A 13,704-nucleotide genomic window follows, 5' to 3' on the forward strand; every position below is an offset into this window, starting at 1 on the left:
TGACCACTTCTATCCTTATCAGCGGCACCGGGAATCTGTGTTTCTTTTTGTTGCATTATCTTGTTGTGTCAGTTCTCCGTGTGTGTGGCGCCACTCCTGGGCAGGCTGTACTTTCTTTTGCGCTGGACAGATCTCCTTACGGGGTGCACTCCTTGCACGTGGGGCTCCCCTATGCGGGGGACACTCCTGCATGGCACGGCGCTCCTTACACACATCAGCACTGCGCATGGGTCAGCTCCACATGGGTCAAGGAGGCCTGGGGTTGAACCAGGCACCTCCCATATGGTAGGCAGATGCCCTATCCATTGGGCCAAGTCCACTTCCCCATATTGTCTTAATACTTGCAGGTGGGATGGTTCTCATGAGTAAGGACTATCACTCTGCATTATTCCACTCATAAACTTTTCAAATCACACATGCACATATATACACAGAGACATATATGTATGTGTGTATATATATATGTGTGTGTGTGTATGTATGTGTACATACAATTATTAACAGCAAGATTAATGAAGAAAAGAATTATACCTATTTTTATATTATTAAGATAAAATCTCCAATGAAATTAAACAACACTCTCAAACAAAGGAGAGGAAAAAGGTGATATGGAAACTGCCATTTCGACTACAACTCTGTACCTGATACTACTGTTATTTCCTGGCAGGACCCTAGGCAAAGCAGTCAAGATCAATTCCAACTCCCTCATTTACGTAAAGGAGCCATCTACTCTCTCCCTGTAAACTGCATTAAAACACTCAATCACACTGTAAAGTCCTGCTTAATTTCAAAGTCATATCACTTTTCACTTACAATATTATGTCACTGGATTTAACAAAGAACCTAAACTTTGTTTTCTCTTTAAAAGAAACTGTAAAAAACAAAACACACTGGACAAGTAAGGAGATGCTTTTATCACACTTCTGCAATAAGGAGGGTATTCATTAATGAAGAGCATCTCAATGAGAAGGAAGGGGCCATAGGCTTTAAAGAGGCAGGTAAACAAGGGAGTCATATTCACTGAGGAAGGGAGGATGTGGGTCTTATCTCAGAATGCAAGTGAGCAGGATGGCCATTTCACAGAACATAAAAAGATGGGGGGATTTCTGGACCCTTACTACTTCCAGGAACACAGGACTCAAATAAAGATCAGCAATGTCAGATCCATCAGTTGTGCTACTTCAAATCGCTCTTGAATCAAAATCCTTTTTGTCAGTAGTAGGACCAAGTGTAGAGGGGAGATTTCATGAAGTCACTGACAATTATAATCATTTTCTTTTCAATATATTGATTTGTTATAGGGAAGACAGAACTATGTTTTATTATTAATTAGGTCATTCGAAGGATGTGATATTACTTTAAATCCTAGGGTCAATACAATCCTTAGTGGAAACTTATTTTCTACAAAAATGGTTCAAAGTCTTTGTTCAAAATTGTGCTGCTAGTTGACCACTCCTTGCCTTAGGCAGTCAAAAGTAAATGAACATGTAATGTCATTAGCAATACTTTTTTTTTCTTTTTTTTTTTTTTTTGGAGGTATTGGGATTGAAACCAGGACTTCATTCATAGGGAAAAGATGCTCAACCACTGAGCTACATCTGCTCCCCAGTCAGCAACATTTTGGAACACATTTTCTATTGTGAAATAATAAGATTTTCTTAAGTTTGATATACAAACTTGTATCTTACACAGGTGATATACAGTTTCCAGCAAGTCCACCTCTAAAGAATAAGGTATCCTAAGAATGGAAAACAGGACTTGTTTCCTCTCTTACTTTATCCAAGAACATTTAATGCAGGTGTTTAAAGTGTTTTGTACTTCAAAGAAGTTGCTATAAGCACAAATTTATTCATCAAATGAATTTTTGGAGAAACCACATAACCCCAAAATAACTTAAAATATGTTTTGTTAGGTTGTATTTTGGTGAGATCTTATTTAATTAAATGGCAAGGGAAGCAGACTTGGCCCAATGGATAGGGCGTCTGCCTACCACATGGGAGGTCCGCAGTTCAAACCCCGGGCCTCCTTGCCCCGTGTGGAGCTGGCCCATGCACAGTGCCAATGTGCGCAAGGAGTGCCATGCCATGCAATGGTGTCCCCACATAGCAGAGCCCCATGCGCAAGAAGTGCACCCCGTAAGGAGAGTCGCCTAGCATGAAAGAAAGTGCAGCCTGTCCAAGAATGGTGCCACACACATGGAGAACTGACACAACAAGATGACACAACAAAAAGAAACACAGATTACTGGTGCCGCTGATAAGGATAGAAGTGGTCACAGAAGAACACACAGCGAATGGACACAGAGAGCAGACAACTGGGAGGGGGAGGAAGGGGAGAAAAATAAATAAATAAATAAACAAATAAATAAATAAATAAATAAATAATATAAAAAAATTAAAAAATAAATCAAATGGTGAATCAATAAAAAAAATCTCAAGACTTGCTAAACAGCTTTAAAATTGCAGTGCAGGTAGACAGAAACCTTTATGAAAGTGAATATTAATGATTAAATGTGATTTACAAAGATAATATAAATTAGAAGAGAGAAAAATAAGGCAAATGGGAGACAAGGGTGAGAGCTAAAAATGTGGTTGGTCCACTACATGCTCTCCTTGAAGCTCTGCAGTGTATATTTTTAGGTGGGATGAATTTGGATTTGAATGTAGAATAAAGTATATTTTTCTATTTTGGGATAGATTAATATAAATCTTGATTAATGTAAATAGATGATCATTGCTCGTTTGTACAAAATATAATGTGTCTCTGGGCATTCAAAGCAATTAATTGCCTGTCGATTACTATCAATATAAGATGTCACCTTGACTGAAATAATTAGCACATTTCAAATTACTCAAGTTATCTTAATAACTTGATTCTATCATGATCTTATAATTTATCCCTTTTATGTGGTAAATTGTCATGATGGAATTCCTGGTGAGTTTTACTTGATTAATGTGGGTTATCCATATATTGTATTGTTGAATATTATTTTATATGGAATACTCTGAACTCCTTGGCAGTACTGACAGAAAATCTTTCTTTAACCAATTTCTGACAAAGAATCTATGGGTTATTGGAAACAAGTCTGACAGATCCCATAGCTTTTTGGGTTGAGTTAGTAATAAATCATAGCTTTGAGTTAGTAAACCACCAATTAATCAAATAATATAGATATACATTCATATAAAAAAACATTCACTTTGGTAATAAAGATTCATTTACAGGTATAAGATCTAATTCAAATCTGTTCAAGTGTAAAGTTTGGTTTGAATCTGTTTCTCTCTCCCCAACTCAGTCCTAAACTCTGAACAGAGAAACTTATTCTAGGAATAAAGTAAAATCTGCTTTTTAATAAAAACTTTTCTCCCACCATCCCCAATTCCACCAGGTTTAAGACAAGGAATGGATGGGGAGGATTTAGGGAAAGGAATGGCAAAGGTCGTCTTACTTGGATGATATACAGTTTAGCTCTCTTGGCTTGTTGATGTCTTCTGGGTGGGACACAGTGCTGGCTTTATGAGCATGCAATCAGTGCTAGTGGCTTTATGCTCTAAAGTCACCATAGTGAAATTCCTACTTTTTGAATCTTTAATTTGTGTTTTGTGAGTGAAATATGAGGACAATGGGGCATGCACCAGGGCTTGGCACATGCAGTTCTGTCTCCTGCTGCCTTGATGAACAGGTTCTAGACCTCTGCTCTCCTGTCTCCCTCTCCCTGTCCCACCCAGTGACTACTGCTACCCTCTGCCTCTGGTAGAGTCCTGGGCACAGATGCAGGGAAGGGTGTGGTAGAGGGTGCACACCCCACAGTTTCAGGCTGGGCATGTCAGTGGCTAATCCTGCCCTGTGCTGACAGCACCAAGTGTGTTGGGAGAGTAACCTGGCCGGGGCAAGCCTCTCACTCACCCCACCCAGGGAAGTTGCACTCCCGTAGGGTTCACCATCTTCTGTGGGTCGGGCCAGTAGTCAGTGGGAAGGGTATAGCATAGCCATCTGGGGGTTAGTAACAGGGGGAAGCCAGCAGCTAGTGTGCCATGTGTTCATGTGCTCATATGGCCACCAAGTTGCACTACAAGTCCCCAAGTGCCTGCAAGGGTCTGCAAGTATCCCTGTGCTTTCTCTAGAGAATGACATAAAATAGCAAATTTTTTAAAAATACCATGATGGCCAAGAGAGAGACTGTAGAAGAAAGGCAATAGTTTTCTATTTTAGTGCCTTAATTGCCATGCTTTTCCCTACTTTTGAACAAGTTGCTCAATATTTTCATTTTGCACTGGGCCCTGCAAATTATGTAGCTAGCCCTGGTGGCATGTGTTCAAATCATGATGCTTCAAGGGATGTAGGGGAAAGAACTTTTCAAGGTCTACACACTGTGGGGTACATTGAAATTAACCTTGAGATTTCTGGCTGACCTCATGTGACCCCCAAGTTTCTTTTCCTCACCTGCCAGTGGACCCCACAGCCTCCTAGCATTTGGCTTTCCTCACCTGTGAGGCTACTGTCTTTGCCAGGGAACCTTCAAGATGGCCCAAGCCCAATTACTTTTCACAGTTAGCCACTTAGCCCAGAGGAAGTTCAAAGACCCTCACCATGACAAACAATATTAGTGTCTAGAAAATGGTTCGTGCTCAACAAATATTAAATATTACTATCACCAATTTTGGGGGCTTCAATTGAAATTTCAAAGAAAAGTCCTATAGAGTACACTTTTATTTCATCAAAGTTTATACATTTATTTTTATTTTTATTTTTTTTAGGAGGTACTGGGAATTGAACCCAGGACCTCGGACATGGAAAGTTACATCCACTCCCCTGAGCTATTTTTATAAATAACTTTAATCTATAATTTTCTTTTTCAGGGTTATTTTCCTTTTCTATATTCAGAAGCAGTTTATGGAAGATATATTTATCTCTTCCTTGAAAATTAAAAGAAGTACTACTAGATCCATCATCAGTTCCTAACTACTACCATCTTGGAGATCAATCACTTGGTTATTACTAGGGCATTATGATAATTTTAAAAGGAAAAGAAGTAAACTAAAGTACCATCATAATGCTAGGTTCTCATATACTCATCTGTACATTTTTGTTAGTCACCTAGGAAACATTTTCAATACAAGGTTGTTTACTTTTTAACAAAGCAGCCCAAAAAGTATGAATATAAAGCACTTCTGCAGGAGTTCATCTTATTTTTACAAGAAGCATAGACAGGTCTATTTCAGGGTTTATGGGCAACATGCTAAGTGACAAAAAATTCTGTGTAAGGAAAAGAGTCATCGGCAAAATCCTGAGGTGTGATCTCACCTGAGAGTGCTGGGATATTGGCAAAGGGAGTCTGCAGGGTCAATTACTAAAGAAGTCATGCAGTTTAGCAAGAATTTCCTATAGGCACAGGCTCTGAAAGAAAATGAAGGGTTTTTTAAAAAACGTTTTTTTTTAATTAAAGTTTTACCTTTATAAAAAAAATCATGCATAAAACACAGAGTTCCCATATTCCACCCTATTATTAACATTGTGCATTAGTGTGGCTCATTTATTGCAATTGGTGAAAGAACATATTTATAATTGTATTACTAACTGTAGTCCAAGGTTTACATTAGAGTTCAGTTTGTTTTATACTGTCCCATCATTTAAAAAAACTTTTATTCTAGTAACATGTATACAACCTAACATTTCCCTCTTTATCCATATTCAAATATGTAATTCAGTGCTGTACATTATGTTCACAATGTTGAACTACCATCACCAGCATCCATTGCCATAACTTTTCCAATACCCCAAACAGAAACTCTACAATTTCAGCATTAACTCCCCATTCCCTACTCCCATTATTATCACAATGATGTATTCCAGTCTCTGAATATGAATTTGTTTATTCTAATTCTTTTATAACAGTGCAATCATACATTATTTGTCCTTTTGTGTCTGGCTTATTTTACTCCACAGATGTCTTCAAGTTTCATTTATGTTGTCTCATATATCAGAACTTCATTCCTTTTCACAGTTGAATAATATTCCATGTGTGTATATACCACATTTTGTTTACCCATTTATCAGTTGATGGACACTTAGGTTTCCTCCATCTTTTGGCAGTTGTGAATAATGCTGCTATGAACATTGGCATGAAAATATTTACTCAAGTCCCTGCTTTCAGTTCTTTTGGGTATATACCCAGAAGTGAATTGCAGACTCTTGTGGTAATGCCATACTTAACCTTCTGAGGAACTGCCAAACCATCTTCCATGATGGCCACATTATTTTACATTACCATCAATATCTCTGCAAAATGCAATAAAGTGAAAAAGTAATGAGTTATGTCTGTAATTATCATTGTTATGTCTTCTTGTTGAACTGACCCCTTTATCAGAATATAATGACTTTCTTTGTCCCTCTAAACTTTGACTTAACATCTATCTGATATTAGTATAGTAACCCTGGCTCTCTTTTGATTACTGCTTGCATAGTATATATATATATATATAGTGTATATATATAGTCTCCATTCCTTTACTTTCAACCTACTCATGTCTTTGAATTTAAGGTGAGGCTCCTATAAACAGCATATAGTTAGATATGCTTTTCATCCATTCTGCCAATCTCTGGTTTTTGACTGGAGAGTTTAATCTATTTACATTTAAAGCAACTAGTTATAAAGTAGGTTTTTATTCTGATATTTTGCTATATTTTCATTGTAATTCTTACCTTTTTGATCCCAAATTCTTCCATTAATGCCTACTTTCATATTAGTTGATTTTTCACAATGTACCATATTTAGTCTCTTCTCATTTCTTTCTGGATATATTTTTCATGTATTTTCTTTGTGGTTATCATGGGACTAAAATTTAACATCCTAAATCTATAACAATCATATTTGATTTCATACCAACTTCAATTCAATAGTATACACATAGACTGTTCCTATACCCCTCCAACTCCCACCTCTTTGTTACAAATTTTATCTTTGTTCATTGTAATTACAAAGCTATAGATGATTACTTTTTATGTTTTTATATTCTAGCGCCCATAAAAGTAAGAAATGGAGTTACATCCTAGAAAATACAATACAGTGCTTTGATCCGCTGTCTAGTGTCCTTTCCTTTCCATCTAAAGAACTCAGGTTAGCATTGTTTTGTAGGGCAGGTCTAGTGGTAATGAACTCTCAGCTGTTATTTATCTTGGAAATCTTCATCTCTCTTATATTTGAAAGAAAGTCTCACCAAATATAAAATTCTTGATTGGCAATTGTTTTCCTTCAGCACTTAAGTATTTCATCCCACTGCCTTCTTGCCTCCTTGGTTTCTGATTAGAAATTGACAATCTTTCAGGATACCCTTTTATATAATATGTAGCTTTTCTCTTGTATGTTTCAGAACTCTCTCCTTATCCTTTGCATTCAACAGTTGACTACTATGTGTCTGGGCATATTTCTCATCAAGTTTGTCCTCTTTGGTGTTCTCTAGGCTTCTTGGATGTGCATATTCATGTCTTTTCTATGTTTGGAAGTTTTCTGTCATTATTTCTTTGAATATTCCTTCTGCTCCCTTCTCACTTTCTTGTCCTCTTGGGACTTCCATAATGTGTGTATTGGTATATTTGATGGTGTCTTAAAGGTCTCTTAAGCTATTTCCCTTTTTCTAATTCTTTTTTCTTTCTGCTCCTCAGCCTGATGAATTTCAATTGCCTTGTCTCAATTTTACTGCTTCTTTCTTCTGCCAGCTCCATTTGGCTGCTGAAACCATCTAGGGAATTTTTTAATTTAAGTTACTGTTATCTTCAACTCCAGTAGTTCCATTTTAAATTTTCTATCTCTTTATGAAAATTGTCATATTGTTCTTTCTTTGTTTTCCTGGTATCTTTTAGTTCTTCCTCTGTATTTTTCAGCTCTTTGAGCATATTGAGTCTTTTCTGATATTCTGTAATTCTTTCTCTATATATTCCTTCATCTCCTTGAGCATACTGAAGATACTTTTTAAAAAAGTCTTTGTCAAGTATGTTCACAGTCTGGTCCTCTTCGCTGATATTTCCTGGATTTTTATCCTCTTCCTTTGGGCCATCATTTCCTTTTTCTTTGTCATGTAATCTTTTGTTGCACACTGTTCATTTTAATATTTTAAAATGTTTGCTCTGAGATCTAGTCCCTGGGATATCTGTTTCTTGAGTTTGTACACAGCTGGTGCTATAACAGAAATTTTTGAGTTCCAAGGCCTAACCCAAACCAAACAAATCAGTGCATTAAAACACCTTTGACAGTCTTTGTAAATTGTCTTTGCATTGGCTGGTAATTTCCTTCAGAGTTCAGCCCTCCTATCAAGTCAGCCCAAGGTGAATGCAAAGTGCAGGGTCCCTCTTATCTTTTTCGGATCTGTATCTTTTCCCTCCACTTGTATTTGCTAGTGACCTTAGGAGTTTGCTTATTTACAGGAATTTGAATGCTCCCTCTACTCCTTATGAAAGACTTTCTCCTTCTCCCTGGTGGTCTCTCTAGTGTAGGACTTTAGGTCTTTTTTTAAATATAATTTTATACCAACTTTAAAAAAAAGAGGATTAACAGATTTTCCCCAGCTTTTTTAGTGAGTGAAAGTTGATACATCTGTTGGAAATAAGAGGCAGATACAGTTCAGTCTCTTGCAGTCCACTGCTTCCCTGTTACACAGAGTAGAGCGCTAGTTAATGTCACTGGCCATACTCTGTAAGCCTCTAGTGTAGTCTTAAAGCAGGTAAGCCTTTATCCCAGGCTATTGGACTTAGTTGTTTCTTATACAGCTTTAGCTATCCTGAGCTGATGTTGGCTGGAGGGTATATTCGGGGGATGGAGGCGACAAGCGGGAGAGGAGATTTCTAGATCAGTCTTTACCAGCCAGAACAAGGCCAGGGTTCTCAATGGGAGTGCCAGCTCCACACTGCTTTGGCAAGGTGGTGAGGGAAAGGCCAGTAAGGATACAAGGAGCTTGTCCTTTGGCTTTGGAGCTGGGTTTTCTTGATTTAGCATTTACACAGTTAATGCAGTCCTTTAGCAGTTTTCCATAGTTTTGAGGAAAGATATGGTCTTTAAGACTCCTCTGGGGCTTTTGTTTGAGGTAGGTTGGAACAATGGCTGCCCTCGAAACAGCTGATCAGCAGTCAGACTACATACCCAAGGATCTTGGGGAACTGGGTCTTTTTTATCTCATCCTGACACAAGCAAGCTGCACCAGGAGCCAAGGTTCAGGACCACAATACTGTCTGTAGTAGGGCTGGGGATGGAGGGTACTAGCCACTGCACAGAGTGCAATCCGCTGGTATTTACCACAATTTACCAGCCTCTTCCTTTACTCTTCCCTGGGTGCTGCACAGTGTTCTACTAGATTGCAGAGTTTCAAAAGAGTTAATTCAGACAATTCTTGCTAGATCAATAATTGTTCTGGTAGAGGGACTGATTCCTGGAGCTTCCAATTCCATCATCTTCCAACAATCCTCCCTCAAAAGTGGAAATTTTTACCAGTTCAATTTTCTAAATATTGAGTAACTATCTAGACAAATGCCTTTTCTACTTCTCCAAACAGAAGAAAACATTTCCTGCTCCCAAGGAGTTTAAAACATAATTATCACAAAATATGTAAAACATAATTCAGAGCAGAGATGTTATGCATTTTTTCAGTTTAAATATACTGAGTTTCATGAGCTGTGTCATGGATATAATCTTGGAAAATTCCTCCCAGGTCATTTTTAAACAAGTTCTTAAATATATTTGAAGTTACTAAAAGCCTAAGGTTATTCCATGGTGATATGGCTACATCAATTTAAAGTGCCTTACTTCTGAGTTTTGTCAATAAAATTAAGCATACATGTGTAAAAGGCCAACTGTATTTAATTTGTTCTCTGGAGTCATGTTCAAGTACTGGAAGGGATTTAATGATAATGCCTCTTAGGTGAATAGTATTTTACAGTTTTAAAACTCTTGAGCTTATTCTATTTCACCTGAGGCTCACAGCAACTCTATGAGTTTAACAGGTGAAATTAACTACTTTCTACAGGTGCAGAAGCAGAGGTCCAAAGAGTGGATTAATTGATGGGCTTCATGGGCTTTTGATTTAAGTCCCATTCTGTTATCTAACTGCTGTTAATTTTGAGCAAGTTATTTAATCTCTCTGTGCGCCCGTTTCCTTATGTCAAAAAGGTAGGCTAATAATAATGGTCGATACTTTTCAGGGCTCTTGTGAGTATTAAATGAAGTCATAGATAAGAAAGTAATTACTTAAATCTTTTCTGGCCCCAAGTGAATATATATATACAGGGGGGACAATCACAAAGAATATGTGTGTGCTTCCCGTAGTTGTGCAATGTGGTGGTTTCTATAAACTATGAGAAAGGTTTTAAACAAAAATTCTAGACACAAATATTAGTCATTTCCAAGGTTCTCAATGTTTATAGAATGAATGAGTGATTCCAATCAGACTGATTTTTCTCCTAATATTCTGTGGAAATTGGTGGACAGACCTCTAGGTTCACAGAATTTTAGAGGCAAGAGGGATGTCACAGAACATCTGGTCCAATATCACTTTATAAATGGGGATACTGTTAGCAAAGAGATCAAGTTGCCCAAATTTATACTTGGTCACCCTAGCCTTAGACTTGATGACCTTATAAAGTACTTTCACAAACTGTGATTCTTAGATTCTTTATACCCAGCATCATGCCGACTGGAGGTGGGGGTAGGACAGGGCTGTACTTTTGCAGCTGACACCAGGTTGGGCAAGCCTACTGGGGAGCCACAGTGAGGCGCTTAAAGCCCAGGGCTGCAGGAAAAAGAAAGAGCCTAGGTAATTGTAAGAGAAAGCAAACCTGGGTCTTTTCAAAATTTGCCCAAGACACGGTATAGAGGAAACACTCTCCTCCTTCCTTGGCAACTTGTTTCCAGTTTTCAAAGGAGGACATTAGTCTTATTGATTCAGAAATCTGGGGCCTTCTGCAGGTTCTCAGAACATGTCTGGGTTGCTGAGCTATCTATGACACTGTTCTAAGAAAACTAAATACAGAAACGAAATAGCTGACTTTTTCATGAATCTTTGAGATAAGTAAATTGGGGACTGGCTAGTAGGTCGCTTCTTGTCCTCTGGAAGAACTTTAAAACTCAATGAACTAAAAGCAAAAGATTAAAAAAAATTATTAGAAACAGTACATTAGGAATGTCAGATTCTTGACATTTCCTAGGGAAGATAATGGACTATAATGGACTATTCTCCACTGCCCCTTCCACTCTCACCTTCCTCACTTATCCTCTCCCTTCATTTTCTTTACATTCATGCTTCGTGTTGAAGTCTGAAGATGGAAAGGTCGTGAAATTTTTGTCGTAGCATGCTAAGAAATCTAGATTATAATGAAAATATTAGAGAACTTATTGAAAGACAAATTAATTTTGTACCAAGGGAACTCTGATATAAGATTTATGATTGTCCCCTGCAGCGTGGCCTTCAATATATACTTTGTTCTGTTGGACATAATAGGAACTATTCTATAGGTGGAATATGATCTTTTGTGTTATGTTCATCAGCCAAAGGGGTGCGGATGCAAAACACCAGAAATCTCTTGGCTTTTATAAAAGGTATTTATTTTGGGTAGATGTTTACAGATACCAGGTCATAAAGCACAAGTTACTTCCCTTACCAAAGTCTGTTGCCATGAGCTACGAACATCTGCAAGGATTCATGCTCCCTGGGTTCATGCTTCCCAGGGCTCATTTCTCTCCCAGCTCATCCACTCTGCTTTCTCCACAAGGCCAGCTGTAGACTATCAGACAAACAGCTCATCCTTCTGCCTGGGGCTTCCTCCATGTCCAACGGAGCCTTTTCTTCTTCCGCACGTATCTGCTTCTCTGGTGTTTACTTACTGGGGTTCCAGGATCAAAATTCTCACCTCCCTTCTCTGTGGTGCAGTTTCTCTTTGAGTCCCCGCCCAATGTCCTACTGATGTGGCCCAATCAAAGACCTAATCATAATTTAATGACACCCAGAGTAACAGACCAGTTTACAAACATAATCCAGTATCTATTTTTGGAATTCATAAACACTGCCAAATTGCTACATGTGTTGACTTTGGAAACTGTCTTTTTGACAGATGCTACGTTCTAGTCTTCTATGTAATGGACATATTTGAGAATTATTTACCATAATAAAAATTTCTTTAGGGAAGCAGACTTGGCCCAATGGTTAGGGCATCTGCCTACCACACGGGAGGTCTGCGGTTCAAACCCCGGGCCTCCTTGACCCATGTGGAACTGGCCCATGCGTGTACTGATGCACGCAAGAGGTGCCGTGCCCATGTAGGGGTGTCCCCTGCGTAGGGAAGCCCCACGTGCAAGGAGTGCGCCCCTAGCGAGAGCCGCCCAGCGGGAAAGAAAGTGCAACCTGCCCAAGAATGGCGCTGCACACAGGAGAGCTGACACAGCAAGATGACGCAACAAAAAGAAACACAGATTCCCAGTGCCGCTGATAAGGATAGAAGCAGTCACAGAAGAGCACACAGCAAATGGACACAGAGAGCAGACAAAAGGGGGAGGGAGGGAGAGAAATAAAAAAGAAATCTTAAAAAAAAATCCCTTTAGTATCATTTCTGCTTTTATTATTTTTCTGTATTCCCTGAAGTAATTTGGAGTAAAAATAAAGAATAGTACATTACCAATATCATGTCAACTAGATTAGAGTTTTCTGATAGTCTTATCTAAAAATGCTAAATTTGATGTGAACCCTGAGTGTTCCTGACTGGAATGTGACAGGAAGCTTGTGAGTTATAGTGGGACCTATAGGGCCTTGTTGACTGGCTGGCTTGGCTCCAATCTTATTCCTGCCACTTCCTAGCTGTGTGATTTTTGCACAAGTTACTTAGCCTCTTCTAACTCAGTTTCCTCAACTGTAAAATGGAAGTAACCACTTACAGGGTTGTGATGGGGATGAAATAAGGAGTCTGTGAGTACCTGGCATGATGCCCAATACAGTGAGAACTCCATCCAAGGATTGCTGCAGTTGTTAATTTGGCACAAGGGTATACTTTGTTCCCATTTGTTCATGCACCACTCAACCATCAGAAATAATCCATTGGTCTCAAGCCTGTCGACAAAATGAAATGAAGGCTTCCTTTGGGTCCTCTTTGGCTGTCTACATATAGCACAGACAGGCACAGGCATTCAGTCATAGCAGAGGTGTGCCACTGATCCCCCTGCCCATTCACCCACCTATCCAAACGTTCCAGATAATGAATCAAAAGAAGAGTATGAAGCCAAAGTTACTTGAATTGCTTTTATTCTTTGCTTTTACAGCTAACAGCTACAAGAAATATACAGCATTCTTTTAAACCAGAATTCTCTGGGTGCAACACGATATGAATTACACTTGACTTAGTACAATGCAGCAGTGGAGCCACAGAGAGCTCATAACAAGACAATGAGAGACCTTGATTCATAAACTTGGGAATTTCACTTCCTTTCTCCAGTTCTGTTTCCCTATTCATAAAAGGAACACGGTTCTATGGAACACTTCCCAAAATTAGACGCCGCATCCCACGCAACTCAAAAGCGACTTATTTCCTTATATTTGATAGAAGGAACTTTCCGAGGAGACCACTAACGCCCTTAGAATTCAGGCGCCATAAGCGCCCCCTGCTTGGAACAACCACTACGTGGCCTGCGAACGGCGGCCAGAGGGCGGGCACGGGCAGCAGGAGCGGGCCCCG

The sequence above is a fragment of the Dasypus novemcinctus genome, chromosome 4, assembly GCF_030445035.2.
Source record: "Dasypus novemcinctus isolate mDasNov1 chromosome 4, mDasNov1.1.hap2, whole genome shotgun sequence".
In the NCBI taxonomy this organism is placed as follows: domain Eukaryota; kingdom Metazoa; phylum Chordata; class Mammalia; order Cingulata; family Dasypodidae; genus Dasypus; species Dasypus novemcinctus.